General features: G+C 47.9%; 1 protein-coding gene across 1 annotated transcript in view; it reads right to left on the bottom strand.

Moving 5' to 3' along the window:
* OSGIN2 (oxidative stress induced growth inhibitor family member 2) overlaps window positions 1–21,870 on the bottom strand; it is a 204,839-nt gene extending 182,969 nt beyond the window's left edge. Inside the window, exon 1 of the mRNA XM_063924074.1 lies at window positions 20,817–21,870. The gene's annotated coding sequence lies outside the window, so the exon portion shown is untranslated. The remainder of the gene's footprint in view (window positions 1–20,816) is intronic.
* Window positions 21,871–22,748: the final 878 nt, after the last annotated feature.

Below are 22,748 nucleotides of genomic sequence, written 5' to 3'. Positions count from 1 at the left end.
AGTTTTCATTCGGACGCTTTGTGTCCTACTTTATGACATACATAAAAATAGTATTTGTTAGGAACCAGCTCTAATTCAGATCAGAAAATGCATGAAACATGAACCCACTATATTCAAACAGTCTTAGTGTGCAAACTAGAACTGCAATTTTTTTACAAACAGTTCTATTTATTGTTATATTGACAGGACACAATCAGCATTAAATATTGCAAGGAAAACAATAACTCATTAGTTTGTAGTGCAGGGAAAGATGTTGTAACAAAGTTCATTAATTAGCAAGAGTCTGTGGCACTCTAAAGGGGGGTACTCATGGAGAGATACATGCTTAAAATCTGAGCAATCAGACTAGATTGCTTAGATTTTAAGCACAGATCACTCGTGTGTACTCCCCACAGCGATTGCAATGCGCGGCCCCGCAGTTCGCTCAGCACACATCTCTCTTGTGTATATGGCACTTAAAGCAAGGAAGTTTACACTTGCAGCAATGAAAGTTTAGCAAACATGAAATCCTGATTAACATCCAGATATCTGACAAGGGTCCAGGACTATGAACAGGCTGTGAACATAGGCGTGCGCAGCACATTTTATTAGGGGGTGCAGCGTTGGAGGGGTGTGTCTAGCACCGCCTTTTGGGCGTGTTTAGCACCATCTACTGACGGTCAACGCAATATAAAATATCCACCCTTGTACCAATCCTAATAAAGCAGATACATTGTCAGATGTTGTGGTGTGCACCAAACAAACACTCACTGCAATTACACTGCTCCTCCTCAGCCTGGTCTGGCTCCCCCTCACTTTCCCCTGCCAGCTGCAGCAGCTTACTTACAAGTCAGCCACTTACTGTCACTGACAGTCGCAGAGTAGTACTGCTGCTGCTGGAAAAACGAGTGACGTGTCAATGCTGCTGCCGGCCGTCTGCCAGTATTGAATTTGTCTTCCTAAGAGGAACGCTGGCTGCATGCTGCTCCTCATCAGTGGCTGGCGTTGACATAGCATAGAAGGAGCGAGGTGGGCGTGTGACGGGTGGGCGTGCGAGCAGCATGACGTAATCACGTCACATCACGCTGTTTTTGTACATGGAGGTGGAGCCGGGAGTTTGAAAGCCGGTGGCAGTGGCACCCTTGATTAACCCAGGCGTCTGGTCAGTAATACAGTCCTGTAAGGGTGCAGCGCAGAGGGGACAGTAATCAGCCTGCTCGCAATCGCTGCGACAGGCATGTGAGATCGGGGTGCCAGACATTAGGGGGTGCCTGTGCGCACCAGGCACCCCCCCTGCGCACACCTATGGCTGTGAATAAATGCAAAGAATTTCCAGACATGTTTTGAAACAGGATACTGTGAACAAGGAATCTCTTGCTGTGAACAAGATTGAATTAGGCAAGAGTGTGAGAAGTCTCTTGGTAAAGCTTGCAGACAAAGGGGGGAAATGTAATAGGGTGTGAGAATCAGAAAGTGAGAGATTTTGGTCAAATTCTCCTGGTTTTTTTAAAGTGGCAATCATTTACATGGCAAAACCATGTTGATTTTGCCATTTAAATGATTGCCACTTTAAAAAAAACAGGAGAATTTGACCAAAATCTCTCACTTTCTGATTCTCACACCCTATTACATTTCCCCCTATGACTTTCAGACTTCCTCAGCATGCATCAGAATAACCTCAAAGTGAGACTAGACTTTAATGGGCTGGATTTCCTCACCTGGCTCTCTCCAATGATTCACATAGTTGATCAATCAGTTTTCCACAATGGCTATGCCCTTAACAAAAGTTCCTGGGAATCATGGTATTGGGATGCACTGCACAAAGGGACTGCACAGCAAGTAAAATGCTATGAATATATCTGGGCCACAGTGTCCCAAAAAAAGCAGGACCTTCAACGGGTTCTAACAGTATTTCCGTTTTTTGGGCTTTCACTTTTAGTGTGTAGAGCAGAATTCTCAAAATTGAACTCAACTTGCACAACGCTCTTGGAACTGTAGCAGTTTTTCCTGACAATTTCTGTAGATATTTTTGCTATATTCAGGAGCGCTGACAGCTCTGTTGGGTCCAAGTACTGGCAAGGGGCATGGCCAACTCAGGGAGGTGTGGCCAAACCTCCTCCTTCTAAAATATAAAAAAAACACTTTCTCTTCAGCCGCTTGTGCCGTACAGAGGAGGCACCAATGACAGATTTGGTGGGCGGGGGAGTGTGATCATTCTTCCCCTGCATATCACACAGGAATAGAGAGAACTGACTGCTTCTTTAGAAGCCTATCTCCCAAGCCCAGTGCACAGCTGCATGTGCTGAGCTGGAGAGAGAGGCTGCTACAGCATCAGTCTCTTCTCAGTTCCTGATTGAAGTGCTGCTGCCGGCAAGGAAATGGGGAAGGGGGTTAGCAGCAGCGGGTCCTCCCACCCCCTGTTCTTAGTGTCACTGGCTGTGTTGGCTTTCAACACTACCACCAGGAAACCAAAGTCAGGCATTAAATAATATTAAATTCTGTAGCATTGCCATAGCAATCTCCTTGTCATCTACTTGGACTCCTACAGATGTTAACTGCTGTGATATAAATGTCATTCTATCAATGTAGTTGTTTATACTTATGTATTCACTCAACTTGGTTTTATATAATATATACCTCAGTGCTGTTCGCATTTCTTTAGTTGACATTTTCCCATGTATAACAGAATAAACGTGTTGTTCAACACCTAAGCCTATTGTTCCCATAGCTATTTTCATGTTGTCTGTGTTTGTACTGTCACCTTGATCAACTTTCTACAACCTATATCAACAGAAAAGGGAAAAGTATTAACCACTTGCCTGGCATGGTTGCATCAGAAGCGACCATGCCTGCAAGTGCTTTATCTGACCTGGTCACACAGGATGTGACCAGTCAGATTCACAGTGTTATCAGCAGCAGGGAAGAGAAACTTCCCTCTACTACTGCTGCCTCCCTGCACTCTCCCCTACTGATTACCGTGCTGCCGATCACTGCTGATCAGTCAGCACGGCAGGACCCCCCTCCAAAGGCTGCAGACAATAGCAGCCGCTGGGGAGTGTAAATGAACCCTCCCAAGCCCCCCCCCCCCCCAAGCCGCGATGGTCGCAATGTTTCCGATGGTCATGATGTTCCCAATCGATGTTTCGATATGTTAAAATAAAATAAAAATATATATTTAGCTAAAATCATTTTGGATAGGGTTAAATTCATGTTCTTCAATTAACTCACTCATAAAAATACCCGACAATTTCAGAGCCGTTTTTTGGGGAAAAAATCGCCAGTTAAGGGGCACTCACGGACTGATTGGAGGGTACTCAATTCAATTGTTTGTCTGTTTTTTACTATCTAATAGACAGGAAAAACAGACACCCAACCGACTTTTCAAACATTTAAATTCCCCCCATTGAGTTAAATCATAATTACAATAAAGAACTGAAATATACTAGTGACCCATGCAAACAATTAAAACATAACATTGATTAAATTCCTTAAAATAGGCAAGCAAAATGTAAGGTTATCTAAATGATATATAATATAATAATATATAATATATTATATTACAGTATATAAATGTTATGTTTTAATTATTTGTATGGGTCACTGGCACATTTGAATTCCTTTTTTCAATTATGATCTAACTCAATCAGTCCACGAGTGCCCTTTATAGGAACACTTTTTTTCTTTTGATATCTGTTTACCTTATTCCTGGGTGCACCTCCCTTTCATAATATTTGATATTAAAACTTAAAATTTGGTGACTGGGGAAGGAAGAATCAAGATTAGTGTCTGTGTGGACATTTTCACCTTATTTTCATTTACTTTCTAGAACCTCTCATGCTTCAATTGCATTTACATAGAAAATTTCCAGGTGGTCAAATTCTCTGAACCTCACAGCTTAATGAACATGGATGGGTATCCAGTGGTCGGGATACCGGCAGTCAGAATACCTACGCTGGAATCCTGACACTGGTCAGAAGACTGATGCCGGGATCCCGACATCGCTCACAATGCCATCGCTGGAATCCCGACTCTCAGCTTCCCGATCGTAAGTATGCTGAGGAGGGTTAGGCTGTGCTTGGTTAGATTTAGGCACTAGAGGGAGGGTTAGGGTTGGCTGCAGGGGTGGAGGTTAGGGTTAGGAACTAAGAAAGGAGGGTTAGGCACTAATGGGGTACGGGTAGGGTTAGACTGCGGGGGGGGGGGAGGGTTAAAGTTAGGCACTGAGGGGGGAGGGTTAAGGTTAGGCTGTGTAGGGTTAGACTGCAGGTAGGGAGGGTTAGGGGGGTAAGGGGGGAGAGTTAGCATACCTATCTAAAAGGTAGTAATACAAAATTGTCACAGCGCACTAGAATAAAAACACATGTATATCTTTATCTTTATCTTTATTTTAAACACAGATCAACAATAAATTTATACATCTTTTAAAAATAAATTGAAAAAATTATGTCTCGCCTGGAAGGCTGCTATATTGTTACAACATATTGTATCTCTTTCTTTGGCATAGTCAGAAAGAATTCAAAGACACAACCTTGCAATAACGTGTCAAAGATAACTTTAGTACCTTATGAAAAGATACAATAACTGTTAGCACATTCCCAAAGAATTGTAGCAAGCAGCTTTTTAGTTGATTCAGCAAAACATAAATAGCTGTGTAGTCCTGAATATATCCAAATAAGGATTATGGATCCAACTTGCTAATTGATATCGTACGACTAAAACAGTTCCAGCAATGTGTTTTTATAAAAACCACAATGAATGATCGACTTTGCAGCTTTATCTTCTAAGCAATCAAGCAGGTGGTTTAGTGAAATGTCATATTCCTTCCATTTGCGGCTTAAGGTATAAACCCACCAAATAATTTTGTTTGCAGAATTAGATAATGAAAGTCACTTTTTCACAACTGGCCAGACCGTGATTATAATTATTTCAGAAAATGGTCTCACCACTTTGCTTTAAAAGGTCTTGGATGGTCCTCCCGATTGCTCCACTCCTTTCTGGCAGTCATCTCTAGAGGTGACACACACCGAGCGACTGATCAGGTGTATCGTGGAGCTGGGTATTCAAACTTAGCGCATTTCCCCGCCTATTGTGGATGTCAGCGGCTTCCTCAGAAGTGCTGTAACAATTTTTTTTCTGTAGGTTTTCTTGGGGGCTCAGTATCCCTCATGTCAGCAGCAGCAAAGGAATAAAAATATAAAATTATTTCTGATCGGACCTTTGGCCATTTTTTGCTGATTGTCTACCTAAAAGGTGTTTGGATCCTGCACGATACTATCCCTATCGATGCAGCTCTTGTGTGATCCAGCCAGATACTAATAAGGTCACTGAGCAAACTGTGGTGCTTTAACACAGTAATAAGATAGTACCATGCATGCACAGAAGTACAGAGGGTGGCCATCTTGTTAAAGGTGAAGATGCTTCTCTTAGGAGATGAAGATAGAGCAGTGGCATGCTCCATTCTGCAACACTATTTGAATGGTACAGATACTTAAAGCTCAACTGATAAATTTAAGGGGAAATGAAATGGTCTTTAATGACTTTTAAATCTCCCTAGGGCTTGCATAGATACAGAGCTATATCCTCTTCCTTGCTTCGTCTTTCATTAGTAGGCAGGATTTGGGATGCAGCATTTTCTGTTTCGCAGATTGGTAGTGTAGCGCTGGGTTGTGGCACTATAGCCCAGCACCCTACTTCAAGAACATAAGATATACTGTATAGACGCAGCAGCATCATAGGATAGAAGTTTCCAGCTGCTGCTCTTGCAGGTCTGAGGGCACCGCAGCACATTAAAAACACACAAGGAGTCATATTCTATCAGTCATTCGGGGGACATGTATCTAAGCGTGTAGAGAGATAAAGTACAGAGAGATAAAATACCAGATAACGAGCTCCTAACTGTGATGTCACAGGCTGTATTTGAAAAATGACAGGAGCTGATTGGGTGGCACGTTATCACTCTCCAAGCTTTGATACAGTGGCGGAACTCCTGGAGGCCATGGAAGCATTGGCCTCCTGGTGCCAGCTGTCAGGGGCACAGAGAGATCCATCTATAACCTCTGTTTATAGATGGATCTATCTGTGGTTTCCAGGCAGGCACTGTCACTTGTTGTCATCTGCCTGGTACAATAAAAAAATTTTGTTTTTTTTATTGACGCCACATGCCACAGCAATGACAGAGTAGACAGCAGCAGCCAAAGAGTGAATGGGAGCTGCCAGAGACACAGGAGAAGGTAAGTAGGCCGCAGGGGGCCAGAGCTGGAGAGATAAAAGTTAGCTGGATGGGGACACACTAGGAGCCTTGTGAGACAGAAGGGGGTCTGGCTGGCTCATGAGATAGAGAGGGGCTGGCTGGTGAGACAGAAGGGGGCTAGCTGGCTGGTGAGATAGAGGGGAACTGGCTGGTGGGTGAGACAGAGGGGGACTGGCTGGTGGGTGAGACAGAGGGGGACTAGCTGGCTGATGAGACAGAGGTGGACCGCCTGGCTGGTGAGACAGATGTGTAAGTGGCTGGCTGCCTCTGAGACAGAATGGGGTCAGGCTGGCTGGTGAAACAGAGGAGAGCTGGCTGGTGAGACAGAAGGGAGGCTGGAATTTAGCTGACTGGTGAGACAGAAGGGGAGCTGGCTGGTGATACACTGAGTTACTGGAACTGCAGAAACACAGGGGAATGAGGTTAGAGAGAGCTGCATAGCTGTGCTGCTACACTGACAGGCGACATGGGTAGGGGGTTGGCTTGGCGCAGCTCCATCTGTTTTCACCTCTGGTCTCCTGGGATGAATTTATGTCCCTACCTTGATACAGTTCCCCCTCAGTGTTTAGACATCCTAGGTTGTCCTAGGCTCTTTTCCGGGTGCTCAGGGTTCCTCCCACAATCCCAAAATACTGGAAGCTTAAGTGACTTCTGACAGAAAATTAACCCTTACGTGTATATATGTCCATGAAAGGAATAAAGATTGTAAGTTCCAATGAGGCAGGAACTGATGTGCATTACACATTTTCTCTATAAAGTGGTACATTCTAGAAGAAAAAATGTACTACTATATATTAGGGGTGTGCGCCGGGCCATTTTTCGGGTTTTGGATCTGTATCTCCTTCGGGTTTTGGATCTGTATTGGATTTCCCAAAACCGCCCTTGCGGGTTTTGGTTTTGGATCTGTATTTAAAATTTTTAAAAAATAATCATAAAAACAGCTAAAATAACAGTATTTGGGGGTGTTTTTGTTCCTACAGTATTATTATCCTCAATAACATTAGTTTTCACTCATTTTCATACTCTTCTGAACACCTCACAGCTCACAATAATGTTTGCATCCAGTTTAGGCCAAAAGGTTGCACCGGGGTAGCTGGACGGAGCAGCAGCAGCCCTTGGATGTATATACTGGGAGAATAAAATATTTAAAAAAATAATGTTTTAAAAAAAAAACAACACATTAGGCAAGGCTCAAGATTTCAGTTCACAAAAAGATGATTAAGGCAAAGAAGAATAAAATGAAGACAATATTTTTGATTTAATTTATTAAATTTATTTTAATTGCAATTTATTTTAATTTAATTAATTTAATTTATTTAGGATCAAAGTCTTAATTTCCTAAAATATATCATCGATATGAAGAAAGTGCAGTATATAAGTGTGGAGAGTTTTTATTTATATTCATTTAATTTAAATTTAGCTAATTTATAATTATTAATAATACTAATTTGAATGAATCACAATGTGGTGATAAGAAGAATTATGAAAACAGGACAATAAGTTATAACATAAGAATATGAGCTATGGACACCACACCCTGAACTGGACGGAGCACGCCTGGAAGTATTCTGGGAGGATATAGAACAAAATCTAAATAAAAAGATGTGTTTTATTTTGGATGGACTGACAAAACACCCCTAGATGGATGGAGCAGCTGCAGTCTTTGGATGTATACTGGGATAACACAGCATAAAATATAAATTTAAATAAAAATATATACAGTATATTATTTTTTATATCACACACTGCGATTAGAGTGTCGCACAAATGAGTAAAAAATATGTAGAAGTATTTTTTATATCACACACCGGCGGTTACAGTGTCACACAAATTAATCAGAAATATAAAATTAATCAGAAAAAAATAAAAAAAAATAAAAATAAATAAATAAAATTAATCAGAAAAAATTACACACTGCGGTTGACTACACCGACAGCATCGCAGAATGCGTTTATGAGTAGTAAATAATATACTGTGGTCTGACAATATGAAATAGTATGAAAATAAAATAAAAATTGTATAGTACACCGGGTACAGCACAAACAAAAAATATTTTTTTTTTTACAATTAAAATTTTAGGCTATTTATTTTTAGTTTTTATTATTTTAATTTTACACTGGGGTTGAGCCCCTGGATGGATGGACAGAGCACCCCTTAATGGACGGAGCAGCCCCTTGATGGACGGACACGGCAGCAGCCTCTGGATGTATACTGGGGTACAGCACAAAATAGAATTACATTTTTTTTTTTTTTTTTAACACTGGTGCAAAGCCACCGGATGGACTGACATAGAGCACGCCCTTGACAGACAGAGCAGCCCATGGACGACACAGCAGCACTTGTATGAGGACACAACAGTCCCTTAGATGTCACAGCAGCCCCTTCGATATATGACACAGCATCCCTTAAATGTGAGCCCACAGCAGCCCCTTACACATCACAGCAGCCCCTTACACATCACAGCAGCCCCTTAGATAGATGTCACAGCAGCCCCTTAGACAGAGCTGGCCCTAGCCAATTTGGTGCCCTAGGCAAAATTTTGTCTGGTGCCCCCTAGCTCCGCCGCTAGTTCTGCATCTGTACCTGCAATACTCAGGTAGTGGGGCCCACCGGGGGGTTACCCTGTGGGCCAGTTCAACTCTGCACAATGCCACACAGTAATGACCATAATACATATAATTCCACACAGTAAAGGAACCTTACACATATGCCCCACATTAGTAATGCCCATAATACACATAATGCCACACAGTAATGCACCTTACACATATGCCCCACATTAGTAATGCCCAATACACATATACTGCCACATTTGCTGGTTATACAAAAAGATCAGTATCAAACATGTAGAAACTGTCCATTCTCTTCACTATTCAGTGTGTTTGCTGGTGTCTGTTACTCCCGTTAACTGCATGCCCTTTACTTATACTGTGGGAGCTAAATGCTCTGCCCTCCAGTCTGATGTGTCCGAAAGTCACGCTGAACTGATGTTTAGAAATAGCACAACGCAACTTACTGACCACGTTACAGTGCTAGATGGCAGGGGAATTTTACGGTATGGACTGACTAGGAAATAAAGTGTGGGGAGAACACTGCCCATGTTATGTCCCTGCAGACACCTGGGGTTTGCACAGGGATAAGGGACACACACAGGATGGCAGGGTCCCCCTCCCCCATGTGCACAAGCAGTATAGGTGATGTCAGGTTTCTGTGAAGCAGTCTTACAAAATACACATGTGTTATCATAAGAAGCCATCCAGTAATAACCTTATATAGTCAGTAAAAATGTCACAGGTCCAGGAATTGCATTTACTGGGCTTCTGCTGTCTGTCTGAGGTCTCACAAGTCAGGGGCATTCAAGCATGTCGGAGGAAGTTTAAGGCACAGTGTGCATTTTTTTTGACAAATGTAAACAGCAGTGTATACAAGTACTGATTGACTACATTTGGAAAGTAACAGTTAGTTTGCGGACTGTCCCTCCCAGCATGAGATACTGCAGGGACATGCTTGGATGCCCCTAGACATGCTTGAATGCCCTAGGCAAATGCCTAGCCTGCCTATAGCTAAGGCCGGCTCTGCCCTTAGATAGCAGCCCCTTAGATGTCACAGCAGCCCCTAAATGTGAGTCCACAGCAGCAGACAACACGGACACGTCCATGCTGTACAACATCCAAAGCTGGAGTGAAGATGGCACCAATCACCGGGAAGCATATAGAATCTAAAAACTGCGAGAATCTGACAGAGCGACGATGAAGTTTTGCCTCGTTTTAAGATCCGAGGAAAGCGGGAAGTCGTGCCGGACTCGGATCCCAGCTCGGATCCCAAAGTTCTGGATATATACACACCAATATGTATTTAAAGTATTTTTATGCACAGCAAGCCAGAAGACCACTGCAGGGCCAATCACCTCTCAATGATTAGCTTCAGTGCGATCTTGTGACTGTCAAGCAGCCGATGGGTTGCATCCAAATAACTGTAGGAAGGGCTCCGGGTCCAAACTGATCCAGACATAGTGACTCAAAAATACTGATTAATTATATAATTCAGTGTAATTTGGAAGTAAGCCTGTAAAAAGAAATCTAAGGTATAAGCCATTGCCTCAGGCAATGGCTTATACTACATAATGTACATAATGTTCTGCTACAAAACATTTTATTCATTGTAGTTAAAAGGTCAAAGGATTTTGCGCCCTCTAGTTGTCAAAGATGATATGTAGCAATGGGATGCAGTCACTTTATCGGCTGACGGGAGACCGACGCCTGGTAATATACCTACAGCCGGAATCCCGACACCCACCTGTAATTCACACTCGGTTGGTGGGTCCATATACCTGACACACATCACTGAAGACTTTTTTTGTTTTTGTTTGCTGAATGTCATCCCAAAAATGAAATGTTAGTATCAATTCTCAAATGATGTTATTTACATGTCAGTGGCAAACTAATGATTAGGAGCAGTGAACCAGAGATTCTGAACAAAGTTCACACATTTTTACAATTAAATATTTATTTATGTAGACTTTTAACCTGCTTGGGGGGCTGACAAAAATAAGTCACGCTAATTCAGAGATATATAAAGAGAGGAGGGAGCCTGTGTTCAGTCTTTGGGGGTAATTCATATCTGATCGCTGGGCTGTTTTTTGCTGCCCTGCGATCAGATAGTCGCCGCCTACAGGGAGACAGTTAAATCGTGGTGCAAGTGTGCGATCGTTTGTGTAGCAGAGTTGCACAAACTGATTTTGTGCAGTCTCTGAGCAGCCCAGAACTTACTCTTTCCGTGTGATTGTTTCCTGCTGATCGGGGCCGGAGCTGACGTCAGACACCCTCCCTGAAAACGCCTGAGCCCGTCTGCGTTTTTCCAGACATTCCTGGAAAACGGTCAGTTGCCACCCACAAACGGCCTCTTCCTGTCAATCACCTTGCGAACGCCCATGCGTTCGGATTTTTCGTCCCATTCCGTCACCAGGCGTCGATGCCTGTTGCTGTTGTGCGACGCGCTAGTGCATTGCTGAGCATACGCATGCGCAGTTCGGATCTGATTGCCCGCTCTGCGAAAACGCACAGCAGCGATCAGATCTGAATGACCCCCTTTGTCCGGGCCCCCTTTCTCTAACAGTGCATTTGTGAACACTAGTAGATTCTGGCGCTGGGCCAGAATCTATAGGCAGAGGTGTAGCTAGGTGCCATGGTGCCTGGAGCAAGGGTATGTTTCGGCACCCCCTACCCTGTATTGAATTGTGGGCATGTTACATTTGAAAAGAAAAAATATTAAAAAATCCTAAATTGGTGACAGGGTCGGTTCTAGATCTTGTGGATCTTAGGGCAAACGTTTCCCCCATGTTTAAAATAGGGACAGTACACATCTAAGGCGCGCAATAAAAATAGAGGGGCCTGGCTTCATGGGAATGGTTGTGGCCACAGAATAGTTCCAATTCAGATTGCACCTTACAGTATTGTCCGTTATTCACATTACACCAAAATAGTGTCCGTTAGTCACTTTACGCCACACAGTAGAGCCCCTTATACACGTTACACAACACAGTAAAGCCCCTTATACACGTTACGCCACACAGTAAAGCCCCTTATACATGTTATGCCACAGTAGAGCCATTTATACACGTTACACCACAGTAGAGCCGCTTATACATGTTAATCTGCAGCTTTTAATACAGAGAGAGGTGCTGCAGTAGCAGCTGGGACAGAGAGGGGTGCTGCAGCAGCCGGGGCAGAAAGAGGTGCTGTAGCAGCTGGGGCAGAGAGTAGTGTGGAAGATCAGAAGTAACCCTGCTGCACAGCTACACGCAGACATTGAGACATATAAAGAGGGCAGCAGAGCTCTGGCATGTGCCGGCTGTCAGTGTCTCCTACTGTCGCCTATGGCCTGCCCTGCACCCTACATTGTCTCCGAGTCAGTGTGCGCCCTTCTCCTTCTCCTGCTCTGCAGCTGCCTGTACAGCGGCTCGCGATATAGTGGACGGAGGGAGGGGTGCGGGCGGCTACGCGCCCTCTAACTTTTCCAGCACCCGGAGCTCGTGCTCCACTGGAGCCACCCTCGCTACACCCCTGTCTACAGCACATTCGGAGATCTCTGGTGAAATAGGAAATTTTCCCAGTCATTATCTTACTGTACATGCGTAAAATGCTGGGAAAATGTCCGCCATGCCATTTTCCTGGTGACTTCTGCAGTGCTGCCAACGTGGGACACCGGAGAGGTAAGTATTGAAGAAATGGGTGGAGGGTGTGTGATATGCATCCCCCTGGACCCAGGGGTCCGTGTGTACCGCACACCCTGCACCCGTTTCTTCAATACTTACCTCTCCAGGCTTGCCACTGCGCTAATTTCTGTTGAGAGCTAGGGAGATTTACTGTGGGAACTCCTGGTTAAGTGTTTGTCATATACAACACAGCAACTTGCAGAAGCTCATGCTGTAATTACTGCGACATGAGCGTTTTAAGATTTCCTATGTTAAACATACATGACAGGAGCTGTTTTGGAGCAAACGAGAACCAAACTTTTGATCCATAGGGAGCAGCAGAGACAACGGGCACAGAGGCATCTAGCCGCAAAAATATCTAATGCAACAAGGCAAACAACCACACCACCACCATCTGCACCTACAACTCCACCTAGGCAGAATGTTCATACACAAGGAGGAGTCTGGAAAGGGATGGATCAGAAGGCGAGAGCCAAGGGCAAAATAATAATAATAATAATAATAATAATAATAATAATAAAAAAATAATAATAATAATTTTATATATATATATATATATATATATATATATATACTAGGTGATTCATCGCGCCCTACGGGCGCTCTTCACACCGTCGTAAGGGGCTACGCCCCCTTAACCCTTGCACACCCTTGTGGCATGCAATATTTTTATTATATGGAGTATTACATCCAATCATAATTGTGTGAGTGGGTAAATATTGCACGGACAAAGGGCGTGCAATGGTTAAGGGGTCGAAGCCCCTTGCAACGACGTGAACAGCGCATGCAGGGCCTGGTAAATCACCTAGTAGGTGCTGTGGTTGGGGGAGTGGCGGGTGCGGGGAAGATGCGGATGGGACCGGAAGGTGGCATGGCTGTGTGTTGTATGTTTTTGGAACTTTGTGTATGGTATTGTAGTGTGTGGAAGTTGGGGTGGGTGGGAAATGAGTTGGCATGTTATTGCATGTGTGTGGGGGAGGGCTCCATTGTGGGCATATGGTTATTGTGTGTTATTGTGTTGTCAGAATGCATGGGCTGTTTAGAGAGGGTGGTGGGTGTGTAGTAGGGGTTGTGTGGTGGTGTGCAGGATTGTGGAGGGTCTGGAAGGTTATGTAGGTGTTGCAGTGTAATTGCAGAGGGGTAAGTGGTTGTGTGTGTGTGTGTGTGTGTGTGTGTGTGTGTGTGTGTGTGTGTGTGTGTGTGTGTGTAAGTAAAAAGTGTTGGGTAGTGATGTATGTTGTTAGCGTAGTACACCCAGCTTCCCCACCACGCCGGCGCAGACAGGGGCAACATAGAGGTCTGCAAAGCCCCCCAACATGTGTTGGTTTGCAGGTGTGCTGGGGTCACACAGTGATGGAAACAGGGGGGCTACAGTGAAGGTTCCAGGCCTCCCCACTACCCCAGCAGAAAGTGTATAATACAGGGGACTCCGTCCCACACTGTTTCGGGAGTGGGCATCACCACAACGTCCGGACCCTGTGCACGTCCACAGTAGCGCCAGCGGCAGCTGCCTGGGTGGGGGTGACAGGGCTGTTGGCAGTCCTGTCCCCAGTGGCAGGTGTAAAAATAAAACCTCTCCCATCGCAGCACCTCCACCATGGCAAGAGGGAAAAAGGCACACAAGAATAGATGGGCACCCCCCCATAACATGAGCCATCCCCCTCCCCCAATATCAGTCATCTCCTCCCCTTTATAAGGCATGCCCCTCCCTTTCTTCGTCAATAATATCAGGCATTCCGTTATCTCCCCCCCCCCCCCATATCAGCCTTCCTTCCAAGGTGGGGAAGGGGGGAGGGGTGCGCTGCTGCTGCCTCGTATATAAGTCACATAGATTATTGTGTGGCTGATGGTGTTGGGGGCTGCGAGTGGATGGGGAGGGTGTTGGATGAAGGTTGCAGTGGGTGTTTCTGGAGTGGCAACAGGAGTGTCTTGCACAGGCAGACAGAAGCGGGTGACGGGCCTGGTGAAGGGCAGAGGGAGCTGGTGTGCTAGTGAGGGAGGCTGGTGAGAGAGTGTGTGCAGCGGTAGTGGGGAGGGGGGGAGCGGTGTGTGCGGGCCTGTCGGGCGGTGGAAGACAGGTGCAGGTGAGGGGGCTGGTGAAGGGCAGAGGGAGATGGGCTGGTAGTGAGGGAGGATGGCGGCCAGGTGTCGGGCAGCTCCGTGCTAGAGTGTGTGCAGCGGTAGTGGGGAGGGGGGAAGCGGTGTGTGCGGCCCTGTCGGGCACAGGAAGACAGGTGCGGGTGACGGGGCTGGGAGTGAGGGAGGCTGGCGGTGTGCTGTCGGGTGCCTCCGTGAGTAACCTCAACCGCTGACCGCAAAGTTCCCACCATTGGATACAATGGAGCGCCTCTGCGCTACATTGTATCTTCAGTGCGCAGCCTCACTGACAGTACAGGAGCGCAGAGCCAATCAGGAGAATGCCACGATGTGGCGCTCCCTGATTGGCAGAAGGGACCCTTTTTGACAGGAGTCAGGGGGGTCCTGGCAGTCGGGGAAAGGGGTCTCATGTGTAAACATGGGTCCCCTTTCAGTGCGTGGTTCGGGTTTCCGGTTTGTTTTTTTGCCAAGTACGTGGATTATAAAGAGGACACTTGCTACACTGGATTATGTGAGTATAATTTTTTTCACAGGTACCACCGTGGAGTCTACATGGAGAAGTGGACCGAGGCTCGTGTGAACATAGGTAAGTATGTGTGTATGTAGGTGTGCATGTATGTAATAAAGTTTTACTGTCACGGTGTGTGTGTCCTGTTTTTTTTGGGGTATTTTTTTTGTAGTAGTACTACAGGTACCAGCGGGCCTGTTTGTCCACCGCATGCTGGTACTTGTGGTTCTCCAAGTACCAGCTTGCGGGGGAGGCTTGCTGGGACTTTTAGTACTGCTACAAAAAACAATATTATTTTTTCACAAGGCTATTAGCCTCCCATCCGCCGCCCTTGGATGGGGGGGACAGCCTCGGGCTTCACCCCTGGCCCTTGGATGGCTGGAGGGGGGGACCCCTTGATTGAAGGGGTCCCCACTCCTCCAGGGTACCCCGGCCAGGGGTGACTAGTTAGTGATTTAATGCCAGGGCCGCAGGGACCAAGATAAAAGTGTCCCCCGGCTGTGGCATTATCTCTATGACTAGTGGAGCCTGGTGCTGGTTCTAAAAATACGGGGGACCCCTACGTTTTTTGTCCCACGTATTTTTTGCACCAGGACCGGACGCAGAGCCAGGTGCTGGTTGTTTAAATATGGGGGAACCCCAGTCATTTCCCCCCCCCATATTTTTACAACCAGGACCGTCTCAAAGAGCCCGAGGCTGGTTTTGTTTAGGAGGGGGGACCCCACGCATTTTTTAAAATAGAATTTTAACACTTTCCCGCCCCTTCCCACTGATAAACATGCACGGATCTCATGGATCCGTGCATGACTATCAGAACACGGTAAAAAAAAGCCGGTCTATTTTAAAACTGCTTTTTTTTACGAATTGTATTTTTTCACGGCAGTGTTTGGCTATTGCCGGCAGTGTTTGTGAAATAGAATTTTTAGTAAATTACCGAGTTGTATGAAATAACAGGCGTATTTGACCGATGGTGTATTCGTTCGTATTTTTTTTTTTTTACTTCCCAAAAAATACGAATGCCCTCATCACTGCCAAGATTTTAGTTTAGTAAATTCCCGAGATGACACTTTGAAGAAAAAACACCAAATCGGTCAAAATCGGGAGCTTAGTAAATATACCCCTGTCTGTCTATCATCCGGATACCATGATATGTTGTGTGGTTTTGCTTTTTCTCCTGCAGCTCATAGGGGACACTGAAGTCTTCTTAAGATGGGGAAATAGGTAGTGACAGATAGGAGCTGGCACTTAATTATTATTTTTTGCTATGACAGGCTCCTCCCCCTTAATTTCCCCCCCAGACACCAGACTTAGAATGTGCCTGAGGGAGTCGGTACCCTGGGCTGAGTCTCTCTTAAGAGACTTTCATTTTTTTTTTTTCTTTTTTTTTTTCTTTGAAGCAAACAGCTGTCTGGATGCGGACTCCGGGAGGAGACTTGGCGGCTCTGCATGCAGCACACCCCAAGTCTCCAGCCAGCGGGATTCTGCCCCGGGGATTCGCCACAGCTGCTTGTGGCTAGCGTTACGGGTCCATGGCCACGCCGACGCACCCAGAGGAGGAATGGCAGGAGAATGGCTTCCGCCCACCGCAGTGGCGCCTGTCAGTTTAGTGCAGCTGATGGGAGGGGATCCACAGCCGCACTCAGAGTCCCTGAACACATTTCAAACAGCCTGCCGCGGACCGCTCGGTGGGACAGGAAGGGAGAGGAGCTACCCACATACAAGGACTCCGGCGTTCTCTCACTACAGGTGCCATCTTCTAAGGCTCTGGATCAGGCTCTATTGCTCAGCATCCACGGTGTGACCACCAGCGCTCCCTCCTCATAAGGGAGAGAGGGTGGCCTGCTGCGTCCCTGCTAACCCAACCCCAATATCTCCTCTACTGAAATCATACTCGGAGACAAGATCTGGGATTTAATCATTGGCCACAGTTTTATTAAACATTGCCTTATTTACATTTTACATTTTGCAGGGTAGGGACAGAGAACGGTGGGCAAGGCACAAACCCTATCAATGCCTATCATTGATTTATGACGGGGCGTGCCACATACCTACGCCGTAGGCCCTCAGCAATGCCCCCGCTATGGAGCCAGCCCCCACAGATCACTCTGGCCTGGTGCGCAGCCGACGGCTCGCCGGCGACAGCTGGAGCCTGGCGTGCGGCACCTCGCAGACGGTGAATCTGCAACCTCAGCTGGCTCCCCTGCTCCACCTGCCTTGCGCACCGCTTCTTCCCGCCACTGAGGTTCTCGGGCCTGCCCGGGTACCGAAAACCCCCCACCCTGCAATCCGCCCTTCCCTAGACTTCCCCTGCCTTTTGCAATGCGTCGTTGAACAAGTCACTGCTAACCTCCGACAGATGCCTCCGTCTGCCCCGAACATGCCCTTGACCTTCTGACTGATGACCTTTCCTCCCAGTGCCCTCACGCACTTACTGCCGCATTGACCGTCTTCCTGATCCTCCCTATGGCAGCCCCCTTTCGCACGCCGCGTCAGGTCAGCCTGGAGATGATGCTAGACCACACGATGCTGGCTGCGTGCCAATGCCCCTTTGCCCATGCTAGGTCAGTGCCAATCCCAATCCTTCTTAACATATCAAGGGACTTTGTGTCCCCCACATCGTTACCTCCCAAATGAATGACTGTTGTGTTGGGCCGCTACTCTTGCACAGTGCCCCCCGCTGACCAGGTACCACCCACCTTGCCGGCTGGCACCTTTCACCTCTATTCCATCAGCGATCAAGAAGCTGCTGGTCCTCCTGGCATGCAGCCTAGCGCTTCCCACTACTTGGCACCGCCGCGCTCTCTCCTGCGGGAGTCCCGTTTCCTTACCCAGGAAGGGGGGGGGGGGGCACCCGAACTGCCCCGGCTCCAAACCTGCCAGTTCAAGTATTTGATTTGCACTGAACTTGATCCTGCCGCCAGCCCCCTCCTCGCTGGCTGGCACGTGGCTCCCTTGTTTCTCTGTCTGGCTTGGACATACAAGCTGGCCAGCCTGTAGGCCCTTATGCCCCCAGCCCTCCTGTTGGCGGCCACCATCATGCCACCTTTCTCCTGGCCAGCTTCTTGGCCAGACAAACTGCTTTGGCCCCTGCTGGGCACTCCCTGATTCCTGCATCTCTGCCAGCCGCCTGTGCTTCACCTGTCACAAAACTGCCAAACCTGACCAGGTGCCCTGGCTGTTTCTGAACGTGCCTTGCACTGTTCCTGACTAAGAAACCGCAGTGATAAATTTCATGCTGCCGCAGCTTATCTCCCTGCCCCCGCCCGGGCCTAACTCACGAGAAATAGCTAGAAGAGGCAAACCGTTCTATCCTCCTAACATCGGATGCAAACATCAATGGTTGCCCCCTATTGGATCCTGCTGCATTTCCATTAACTTCTGCTAACAAAACCAGTAGCACGCTACATGCAAACCTCAATAGTTACAAACCCTCGGGAACCAGCTGCCTCTCTGCGTCTCCGCTGCCGGCAGCCCGTGGGCCAACGCTTCAAAGCAGTTAGTTAGAAAAAACCTTCCTAACCTCCTATTGTATACCAACTTCGATGCTTTGAAACCCTCGGATGCTAAAACTGTCTTGGGCCCTCAGTTTCTCTGGTGCGATAGGCCCGCTGAATACCTCCAGCATGACCTGTAGTTCGCGCAGCAATTGGCTGCGCTGCAGCTTGTGGCCCTGCCCCCAGGAAATCATCTAGGTGGTGTGCTATGGCTCTTGACCCTGTGCGCACCTGCCGGCACCACTGCAGGGAAGAGTTGAATGCTCCGCAGACAGCACCCGAAATGGCGCAGCCCGTCGGCAATACATTTTCCCCTGAAAAATTATCCACCACAGCTTCGTCCCATGAGACTGAAGCTCTCCTGATGCAAGGGAAGCAGCCTAAAGGCTGACTCTAAGTCCAGCTTTGCCATTAGGGCTCCCAATGTCAGGATCCATAACGTGATCGGATCCTGAAATATGATATTGTGCATATACTGTGTGACATGTAGTATCATGTTATTCCCTATATTGTAAGTGACATTTCTTAAACTGCCTGCCAGGCTGTAATTAACATAGAGGACAGTTGTAATTCCCCTTTGCTGGATTGTAAAAGAACAGGATGTTTATTTTTCACCACAGGGGGGGAGCTGTAATGTGGGCCAGCTCAAAAAGCCTGATACCGGGCTTCCAGACTCTGCCTCTTTCAAGGGGTTATCACACCTCACAAGAGGAGTATCTGATAAGGCTGCTTCCTGAATGACAGCCATAAAATTGCTGTAGGATGGACAGGAAACCCAATCTCTGAGCTTCAAACACAAATGCTTTTGAGTGTGTATAACTGGACAAGCAGGCTCAACACACAGTGTCTTCAATTCCTCCTGCCTTTGAAAAAGGGTTAAAACCCCCACCAGTAAGGGGGGTTTCTTTCGAGTGGCTAACAGGGCATAAGACTGACCTGCTCACCCTCCCTTGTGCTCGGACCGTCCTAATGGCCACATCAACTGGCTGGTACTGCCCTGAGCATAGTTCCTTGCCTAATGCGTCGGTCACCAATGCCCCTTCGGGGTAGGACAGGTGCTGGATGTGCCTGACCTCCCTCCTCAAAGGTGAAATTACCCATCCTGGCCATGGCGGGGCTGTGAATGGCCTCACCGTCCTGCCTAACGCTAGTTCCTTAGCGATTTTCTCGCGTACCAACCCCAGCTGCCTCCTTACGGACCTTAGGTCCCTGGAGCTACCGTTGGGCGTGCCTCTCTGGTTATAGGTACCCTAAAACCATCCTTGAAGCCCCCCCGCAGAGAATTGGCTTCCTTAATCCTGGGATACCTGGGCAGCCCTGTCAGGCCCCTGCCCAACTCCACAGGACTATTCGCTTTTCCTAGGCCCAGCTGGTGTGGGCCCATTTTGCGGGTGACTACCCCTCTCTCTGTTGCACTCCTTGACGGAGTGTTTCACGCCACAGAACGTGCATGCGTGCTTGTAGTTGCACGCATAATGCAAAAAACCCAGCGTCTAATTTCTTGCTTTGCATGCCCTGCACTGGATTTTTTGTGGCGCTGCGCCCCATTTAGCTATGGCCGCCGCCTGCGCTTTGAGCCAGATGTCTAAGTCTCTAGTGCCAAAGTCAATGGGCTTTATGCCCCACGGCCTTTTCGCTGACAACCTCGTCATATTTTCACCACACCTTTCCCCTGTGTTCCTTATACACAGGATACATGAAATTGGTGTATTTTAACATGCTCATGGCTGCCTCTGGGTAAAAACAGTGTCCCTCAGAGGAAAACCAGGCAAACACAGGTAGAACATACAAACTCCACATTATATATAATATAAGATATAGCTCTGGTCAGGAATTGAAGTCACAACTCCAGTGCTGAGAGGAAGCAATGGTACCCTTTATGCCGCTCAGCCAATGCTCAATTGTTTATAGTTGTACTGACTGTGTTCCACCCTTTTGTTTGGCCTTCTCCTTTCTCTCAAACCTGCCTCTATTAATGAACCTATATCTTTGAAAACCCCTTTTTCTATCCCTTTTCTGGTTAGTATAGGCAAATGGCCTGCTACTGACACGGAAGCGCCTCCCACAGGGTGCACGTTTGCACAAAGCCTGCGCCTCGTCCTCATTTGACTCCGCAGGGCCCTGCTCTAGTTCTAAGCCCAGCTGCACCTTCTAGCTATTACAAAGCACCCCCGCAAATTTAACCACAGTATTGCTAACATTCTGTACATTCCGCACATTTCCTGGAGTAACAATTACATTATGCATATTTACTATTATTGTCGATGTTCTCACCATTCCTGCGCGTCATCTCCTCCTCGATTGAGCCGCCCCCAGCGATGATTCTTTCGGTTGATGCAGTCCTGGCGCCGAGCAAAGCGCACAGCGGTGTCCCTAGCGTCTGGACGTGCTTTGCGCAGTCCATGAGAAGTGTTGGAGCATCGCCGACCCTAGCGTAGCCCGTGTCTTCCTGTCCTTGCCTTGGCTCCGCGCATCTTGGCTGATTCTCGTGGTGACACCTCCACAGCGTGTTGTAGCGTGGATCATGATTTGCGCTGCTCCCCTGCGGTGTCCTATTCGGCGTGATGAAAGCTGCCGACACGTGCTGACGCTTCCGCTGTGCTGTTGGTCCAACACCCCTGTGGACTACGATGCTGCCTCCACGATACTCGGACCGCTGCTCCCGCTCCTGATGCCGATACCGCTGCTCCTTCCTCTCCGCGGCTTGTTGTAGCGTGGATCGTGATTTGCGCTGCTCCCCTGTGGTGTCCTGTTCAGCGTGATGAAAACTGCCAATGCGTGCTGCCGCTCCCGTTGCGCTGTGCTGTTGGTCCAACACCTCTTTGGACTACGATGCTGTCCGCTGCCTCCACGATGCTCGGACCGCTGCTCATGATGCTGGTACCACTGCTCCTGCCTCTCCACATGCCTGAAACAGCTGCACCATCGATACCCGGCGTTGCCTGCTGTAAGCCCTTGTCGGTGAAAAGTGACATCCGCTGCTTGCCGCTGGTGATGCTCTCCCATGGGACTGTGACCGATGCCGTCTGCACTGAGAGAAGGGCCTGCATGGTTACGCTGCTCCCGATGTACCTGGCTCCTCTATCCCGGCTTCTGGACCATCTGATTCTGTGGCCGCGGGCATGCCTTCATATATGGCCGCTAAATCGACCACACCGTGCTGCTGCTCCGTGCTGTTGGGTGCCTCTGCCTCCTTGCCGCTGTAAATTTCCCCTTCCTCTTCTTTGTTCCAGCCGGACACCTTGCCGGGGTCTGGCCACCAGGGTCAACTCCCTCTGCCTGACCACTCTGCTCCTGCAGTTGCAGCCTCTTCTCCCTGTGGAAATCTTTGTTCGGTATGACTCCCCCCCCCCCCCCCCCCCCCCACCTCCTCCTGGACACTCTGTGGGAAAATTTGCTTTCTGCTGGATCTCCCTGGCTCTTTGCTCCCGTGAGACTGGGCTACTGTCGCTGGGAGGGAATGCTGCATCTTTCTTCTGGATCTCCCTGCTGGCTCTCCATGCTTGCGTGCTCCTGCTGCAGCTGGGACCCCCTGCCCAACTTGTAGTAAGAGATCTGCTCTGCCTGCTGAGACTACAGGCTACGCTGCTCTTTGTTCTCCAGAGACTGGGCTGCTGGATGCTGCATGGTGCTGATATCTGTTTGCAGCTCTGGCCTGGAATGCAGCCTCCTCCCTCTGCCTCAACCTTTTAACCCCCTCATGGCTCTTTCCTCCCCCTGCTAGCCTACTGGCAGCCCTGCTCTCCTAGGTGTGAAAGGGAGTACGGGTATACCTGCCCCCATCCCTCCCTTTCCCCCGTTTGGCCCGCGGCCGCGTGTGCCCCCCTTCTCCCCTATATCGCTGCAGCGCCATTTTGGCGCCTGTGCTCCCTTTAGCCCTGCTGCACTAAAGGACAGAGTCTTTATTTGTGGAGAAAGAGGGGGCTGTTTACTATGGGAGGAAGATTTAGGCAATTTGGGGTCTAATTGACAGTGCTCGTCCCCCTCTATTGCCCCCCCCCCCCCACGGATACTTTGTGTGTGTGTGTGTGGTGTAAAGATGGCAACTAAAGCAGTTTCTAAAGGCTCTCAGAAACTTTTTGCCTGCAGACAGTGTAAAGAGAAATTTACACAGGCTCACAGGGAGGGTGCTTTAGTCTGTGAAGCATGTGAGCTTCAGGCTGAGACGCAGACTCCTGAGTAAATACAGGAGCCTTCTCCAGCCTG

The sequence above is a fragment of the Pseudophryne corroboree genome, chromosome 5, assembly GCF_028390025.1.
Source record: "Pseudophryne corroboree isolate aPseCor3 chromosome 5, aPseCor3.hap2, whole genome shotgun sequence".
In the NCBI taxonomy this organism is placed as follows: Eukaryota; Metazoa; Chordata; class Amphibia; order Anura; family Myobatrachidae; genus Pseudophryne; species Pseudophryne corroboree.
Note: the sequence above shows the minus strand (reverse complement) of the source record. Positions and strands in the feature narration are given on the sequence as shown.